This window comes from Mauremys mutica, chromosome 4 (assembly GCF_020497125.1).
Source record: "Mauremys mutica isolate MM-2020 ecotype Southern chromosome 4, ASM2049712v1, whole genome shotgun sequence".
Lineage (NCBI taxonomy): Eukaryota > Metazoa > Chordata > Testudines > Geoemydidae > Mauremys > Mauremys mutica.
In genome coordinates this window covers 4,297,990-4,305,801 of record NC_059075.1, presented here as the reverse complement: position 1 = coordinate 4,305,801, position 7,812 = coordinate 4,297,990, and the positions used below count along the sequence as shown (strand labels likewise).

At 42.5% G+C, this 7,812-nt stretch overlaps 1 long non-coding RNA gene across 1 annotated transcript; it reads right to left on the bottom strand.

Annotated features, from left to right (window-relative positions):
- Positions 1-729: 729 nt before the first annotated feature.
- Positions 730-7,170, bottom strand: LOC123370255. Its single transcript, XR_006579333.1, has 3 exons — positions 7,035-7,170; positions 3,890-3,990; positions 730-2,942 (listed from the first exon to the last, which is right to left on the bottom strand). It is a non-coding gene; the product is annotated as an uncharacterized LOC123370255 (long non-coding RNA).
- Between the last annotated feature and the right edge of the window lie 642 nt (positions 7,171-7,812).

Here is a 7,812-nt window from a genome sequence, read left to right as displayed (position 1 = left end):
TAACATTCAAGGGGAATCAAAGTTTGAAACCTACAGCACTAGAGTGGGCTGAACTGCACATGGAGAAAACGATCTAATTCAGTCTTTGGATGTCTGCACAAGGCAAGAATGGGCAAGGGTAGGGAGGTGGTATTGTGTCTGTAGAGGGATTAGTAAGACCATTACTGGATGATGTGGGCAAAAAGATGCTGAAGATTGGCAAGGTTCAGAAATCAGAGGTGTAGCCGTGTTAGTCTGGGTCTGTAAAAGTAGCAAAGAATCCCGTGGCACCTTATAGACTAACAGATGTATTGTTAATCCAACGAAGTGGGTATTCACCCACGAAAGCTCATGCTCCAATATGTCTGTTAGTATATAAGGTGCCACAGGACTCTTTGCTGCTTTTGAAGGTTCAGAAAAGAGCTAGAAGAATGACTAGAGGTCTGGAAACCAGCCTTATAGCGAGTGACTCAAGGAGCTTGATCTATTTAGTTTAATCAAAAAGAAAATTAAGCAGCAATAGTCCTGGACCATACTGATGTTGGAAGGGAAAAGATATCTGACCTTAGCAAGCTCTTTCATTCAGCAAACAAAGGCATAACAATATCCAGTGGCTGGAAGTAGAAGTTAGAAATATTCAAAGCAGAAACAGGAGATATATTCTTAACAATGATGGCAGTTAGCCACTGGAACAACTTATTGGATGTGTTCGATTCTCCATTACTTGCAAACTTTAGAAAGGGCCCCAATCTCAATTGAAAATATATTCTCTAGTTCAGCTCTGAGGTACTGGGCTTGGCACTGTTTAGGAGGAAAGAACGGTGCTTATCAGAGTGAAGTTCTATGGCCTGCGTTATGCAGGAGGTCAGAGTGGTCCTTTCTGACTTTAAAATCTCTGAATTACACAAAAGGGGTCAGAGACTATGGATAAATATAGTATTCTGGTGGACCTGTCACTGTCCCGCTGCCATGAATGAGAGTGTTCAGTGAGCCAGCAGTGCAAGGCTTTGGTTACCATTCGTTTGAGGTGGAGTGCAAACACACAAAACGCCTTTGGGCACCACTAATTCACACTTTGCTGTCCTGCAGATTGGATGATAGACACACACCCTCCCAAGCCCAGCAGGCTCCTTGCGCCTCTAAGCAAAGATTTAACATCAGAGCGCAGTAGTGAGTTCTTACATTACTACCAGCCCACTGCTCTCAGAAGGTGCACTCCTCTACGTTCACAGCAACACCAACAACGACGTGTGTCAGCGGCAAGCCCGTGGTGTGTAGTACTCTTTACTGTGTTGTGACCTCAGGCAAGTTATTTAATCTCTCTGTGGCTCTGTAAAGTGGGGATGATATTCCTTACTTTGCCTATATTCTCTGTTTAGATTGTGAATTATGTGTCTGCCCAGTGCCTAGCACAAAGGGGTCCTGACCTCAGGTGCAGCCTCCAGGCTGTACAGTAATACAAATATATCAGTAATAATTCCCTGCCCTCTTGCATCACTTTGTGACTATCATAGAGTGCCACACTTCCAGTCAACAAGTTACACTAGATTCCTCCAGACCAACAAAGTCAGCTTTGTGGAGCATTTTTGAATCCTTTATGATGATGGGGTGTTTTTGCCATAGCACTTCTGTGTAACTTGCACTAATGATTATGGGCCCCACTATGGATAAATTACTTTCAAGCACTAGTGTGCAAGTAAACAGTCTCAAGTTTCCATGAGCATTTTCCATTTAACAGGGAAAGGACTCTGTAAGAAAGTCTGATCTGTTAATTAATGATTCCTGCCCTTCCTTCAGTTTTAAGTTACTGGTAAACCATGCCAATTATCACTGATAAAAGTCTTTCCCTTCACCCCGCTTCACCCACAGACTAGAACTAATTAATGCAACATCATGAGACGACGTAATGATAAATGATCCGACTTTCCCAGGGCTGGTGATGCATTGCCTTGGTTCAGTCTGAGACTCAAAGACCGCTTGAGAATGTCCACAGGCAGATCAGTTGGAAGGACAAGAGGAAGCTGTCAGAGAGCTGAGTTCTTAGTGCAACAGCAATCAAAACGAAAGCCTGCAAAATCAGCAGGTGATGGACGTCAGCAGCATTCAGCCAGATGGCTGGCTCCATTCTGTCAATCAATTTGCATAAAATACTGAAAGCTGATCAACTTTCTTCTGAACAAACCACCAGCCTTCACAAGCACTGCACACTTAGACAGACTTTGCTAATAGAAAAAGCCATAACGGGTCAGTCCATTGGTCTCTTTAGTGTAGGACGCTCTCTCCAGTAGCAGCCAGCACCAGATATTTTATAAAAATGTACAAAAAGCTAAGCTGTATGTTCAGTAATGGAATAACCTTCCCACCCTATAGACATTTCTATCTAACCTCACCGATGCCCCACAGCATAAGGGTTTATCTGCTTTACACGATTTTAATTCAATGTAAGGGAACGATGAAGGCTCAGGACCCAGATGTACATCAAACCCATTTGTGAATCAGAGCGCAAGGTCCCACATTGTTCATGTCTTCGTTCATTACATACACAGGTGCAAATCCTAAATCTGAGCATTAAGTTCATTTAGTCAACTCCACCCCAACATTGCCCACATGAGGGCTGAAGGAGCAGATTTGATGCACGTCCAAATTTTAGAAGTCTCTGTCCCCAAGAAAGGCTCCTCAGAGAGGTCACGCTTGTCAACGGTGGGAGTATCCTACAGGAGATCTGTACATATTGATGGGTCAGGGTGTGTACATGCCAAGAGATGGGGAACGTATCCCCTACGTACGGGCCATTCCATGGCTCCTCCCTTGGAAGAGAACCTCTCCGTACAGGAAGTGGGAAGGCAGAGCCAAAGTGATCAGTTTCCACCCCCAGATTTCATACCTAGTGACGGCTTTTCAGGTGTAGACGTACGCACAGCTCAGATAGAAGTCCAGCCCACAGTCCCCAAGTCACCACTCCCCTGAACATTAAAGATGAAAACCACATATCAGTATCACAGCTAAGGGAGAAACATTCTATACCCTCAACTACTGACAGCATGAGGGACAATATTGCACATTCTTTACGTTCCATTTCCTTGGTTTTGCTGGGTTTTATCTAAGCTATGGAAGTGCAAACTAATCCTTTTGCTATCTCTGCTTCAGATTCAGCTTCTCCCCCCCACCCCCAATACTTTTTTGGATATCTACCTAGGTTTTTATGTTCAGCTTGGTTCAGGAATATCAGTTTAGATCAATTTATTATTTAGTAAAAAAAGCTAGATTCAAGTTCTTCTCTGATTTAAATGTTAAACTGATTTTAAATAAGGTGCTTGCCTTTTTATACTAGACTTATAGCATCCTTCACAAGTAGCAGTGCAGTTTGTTCTGTGACACGCTATCATATCAGTGCAGTTCCCAAGAGCATTGGGTTTCTTTGTAACTATATTACGACTCCTCAATGGTAAGACGTTCATGTGAAGTCATTATGGGTTCAATCCTGCAAGGTGCTGAGCAGAGCATCTCCCAAGAGAGGTCAAATGCCTTCAATGCCATCCTGTGATGGAAGTTGAAGGAGCACAACACTGCACAATCACAGCCTTTTATAGCTGTGTTAAACTTTTGCAACAGAATCCCAATTCAGGAGAAATTCAGTTCTGCTTATATATTTTTAGAGACCTTAAACAAACCTGGAATCCAAATCAAACTGAGCCAATTTTATGGTTTTGATTGGAAACTAGGAAAAGCTCAGTTCTGCAACTTTTGGACCAAAAATGGGTTTCAAATGAGGTTTGTGTTGAGTTTTTCAGGTCAATCTAGAGTTGGGGGATGAGATGCAAACTTCCAATCCAGACTTCAAACCTCTTAGGTCCAGATATTCAGCTCTGAAGGGTTGATTTGGTCTGTTATAAAAATAGGCTTCACTCACCAAATCTGGATCCGAGAGATCAAGGGTGTTCAGTTCCAGCATTGTAGTTCAAGCCCACCATTAGTTCATTCAAACCACAGATTCATAATCTGCAAACTCACCTGAAGAGAGAGGGAGAAAAAAAAGTTTGTGCCAAATCCTGTAAACTAGACCTGGTCATATATATTTTCAGACAAAACATTGTTCTGTCAAAAAGTGGCGATTTGTCAAAAGCCAGTGTTTCATGGAACAGTGCAGATTTCCATAACATTTCATTTAAAAAAGAATGGGGCATTCTGATAAGTTCAAACAATCTTTTTTGGAAAGTTTGAAATGAAACATTCTATTTTAACCTTTCAATTTTCTGTTTCGAAATTACTTTGTTTCAATTTTAGATATACATCTAATTAAAATTGAACAAGTGAAAATCAGAATGAAACATTTCAGTTTTATTGAAACAAAATGTTTCAAAGACACAAAATAATTATTTAGTAATTTTGTTCCATGGGAAATTTAAAAACAAATGTTTTGTTTTGAAATGGAAAAATTATTCAAAATGGCAGAAATTGGAAAATCCAGTGCCTTCCCTCTATATTAGAAACAAAAGCTCCCAGGTTTGGCACTGCTTTCTTCCGATTACAGGCAGTCCTTGGACTTATGACACAATTGGTTCCAACCCACTCCATTGAAGGACAAAGCATCGTAAAATCTAAACCAATTGTCGTAAGTTGAATCAGGGTGTCGATGTAGAAATGTCATAAGTGCAGTTTGTCGTAAGTCAAACATCGTAAAGTTGAGGTCTTCCTGTACTGTATTTAATGCATTTAAACCCAATCAAAGCTGGGTTTGGCATTTGGTAACTTTATTAGTTATATGGAACTTCGCTGAATAACAAAACTTCCAAATTAAATAAAATCATAACAGAATTTACAACTGGAACTCAGTTATGACATGTAATTTATTATGTTTTATGCTTTGCAAACTGTGTTATTCTTTATTACAAAATGAATTATTAAAACACACAATTACGATCCTCAAGACTGTACTAAAGGAAAATAAGGCAGAAAATAAAAATGCAAACTAGTTGTACACTTTTGTTCTCTCTTCCCCTCACCCCAGAGATTGCATTTCTGTAAATTTTATGTCCGTTTAATAGGAGATTATTGCTCATCACGGCATGTGCACATATTTGTAATTCCCTCCACTGCAGGACTTGCTTGCTGAAATTCTATGGCCTGGGTTATGCAGGAGGGCAGATTAGATGATCATAGAAATTCCTTCTCACTCTAAAAATCAATGAAGCACCTAAACTCATGAAGACTCCCATTGAGTTTAATGAGATTACTCACATGCACAAAAGTTACTCATCTGCTTCAGAGTTTGAGATCAAGGCCTGTGGCTATACCACCAGCAAGCAGAACAATAAAGAAGCAGAAAAGGATGCCAACTGGGAACCCACCCTTAACCTTCCCTTTGTTAAGCTAAACAGACTGAGCTCCTTGACTCTATCACTAAGACATGTTTTCTAATTCTTTTTCTCATGGCTCTTCTCTGAACCCTCTCAACAGCCTTCTCGAATTGTGGACCTCAGAGCTGGACACACTATTCCAGCACTGGTTGCATCAGTGCCAAATACAGCAGAAAAATAACCTACCTACTCGTGATTCCCCTGTTTATGCATCCCAAGATTGCATTAGTTCTTTTGGCCACAGCATTGCACTGGGAGCTCATGTTCACCTCATTATCCAGCAGCACCCCTAAATCTTGTTCAGAATCAGTGCTTCCCAGGATGGAGTTCCCCATCCTGTAAGTGTGGGATACATTTTTTGTTCTGATGTGTATATATTTACAGTTAGCCATATTAAAATCCATATTGTTTGTTTGCACCCAACTTATCAAGCCAAGACTTATCAAGACTTATCTTGATCGCTCTATAGCAGTGACCTTGTAACAGGATTGCACTCACATCTCGCAGATACCCCTGGCTAAGTGCGTGGGCCTGCACTCTCTCTCTATTTGTGGTAGGGCTTTGCTGACTCACCCCTCTGGCCAAGTCAGACACAGTCTGTCTGAGATAAAAGCAAAGCAAACCTCTTCCGGGGTACAAGTCCAACAGGGGCCTCTCTCAGAGCCTTCTGTAACGTCTCTCTCAGTTGGTCCTGTACAGTTGGCAAACCAGCAAAGTGCCTGAAACCACTATGGCTTATTGTTAAAAGCAACCTAGTCAGCAGGTTGTAAAGTTGCCATGCAGCTTGACCAAGGCAGGAGGGGAGGGGGGTTTTGGGTGCCTCAGAAAGGGCAGCTTGTCCCCACGTCCTTCCTGATAAGAATTGTGTTGAAGTTGCTGATGCATTTTAAAAGAGCAGGATGTGCCCCAGGAATGTCTATTGGGGTCTCAAGGCTGCAAACTCTGGAAAAACCCACACCTGGTTAATCAGTAATCAGAAGGAACCTCTTGCTTGACCATTGAAACTGCTTACTTAAGTTTTCTTTAAAGGACATGTCATTCTATTACTAATGTATAAATAAGGGGGAAACGCTTGAGATAGTTGGACTCATTTGGGGACTCTTTTGGACTCTCCTTCTGGATACATCTTGTGGTCCCCACCGGCAAATGGAAGATTTGGCCACCAGAAGCCTGCCGCTGTGTCACTCGAGGGCCACACTCAGCTTCGGTAATTATCAAGGGTTGGGGGTATGTTACTAACTTGGTGTGGACGTGTGTAAGTGCTTGAGACTAAGTAAAGTTTAGCTTTAAGTGAAAGCACTCGTGTTGTCATGTTTGTGCCAGCCATCTATCGGTCGGACAGCCGTGTCTCCCCTGATTTATTTCCTGATACCAGCCTGCACAGAGTAAAATTTACCAAGAGCTTTGGGTTGAAAGAACCCCAGGTAACAGTCCCTGCTCTAGAATAGAGTGGTGCCCCAGAATAGAGAGGCTTCTTCCCTGGAGGCAATGTCTGTGCGCCCCCAGGTGCTTCAATGCCCAGGCCACTTCCCCCAGTGACTAATGGAGGGGGAGGACCCAGGCCCACCCACTATTCCAGGTCCAAGTCCAGGGATCCTGTAGATAGCAGCTGTCACTGTGTCCCTTTATCTAAAATCATGCTGCTACTCTAATTCCCTGGGCCACTTCTCCGTGGCCCTGAGCCATCTTCACCCTTACCTCAGAGCCTTGTCCTGATGTAGTCCCTGCAACCAGCTCAGGGATCCTTCTCACTCTCCCTGGCTTCTGGCAGCACTGCCCAAGCTGGGGTTCTGCAGCTCCCTCAGCCAACCACACACCATCCACACTCCTCCAGATCTAGCAATGAACTGAACTTGCTCTGGCCCTGAGGCTCTTCTTATACTAGCCTGCTGGGCCCTGATTGGCTGCATCCACACAGACACTCTAGGCAGCTTGGAGGACCTCTCTATTGCCCTTTTCTGGGGCAGGGTGTGGCAGGGCTACAAGGCTTCCAGCACGGGGCCTCAGGGCCTATTCCACTCCATCACAGACCTGTCCTCTCTATTATTTACCATTCCCCCAATTTTTGTGTGATCTGAAAACTTTATCAGTGATGATTTTCTGTTTTCTTCCAGGTCATTAATGAAAATTTTAAATAGAGCAGGGCTAAGCAGAGATTCCTGCAGGACCTCACTAGAAACACAGCTGCCTGATAATGATTCCCCAGTTACATTGTAAGACCTATCAGTGAGCCAACTTTTAATCAATTTAATGTTTGCCATATACATTTTATATGTTCTAGGGTCTTAATTAAATGTCATGTGATACCAGGTCAAATGCCTTACAGAAATCCACATCAACACTATTATCTTTATCAATCAAACTTGTAATCTCATAAAAAAAATCAAATTAGTTTGACAGGATCTATTCTCCATAAGCCCTTGTGGATTGGCATTAACTGTATTACCCTCCTTTAATTCTTTATCAATCAAGTCCG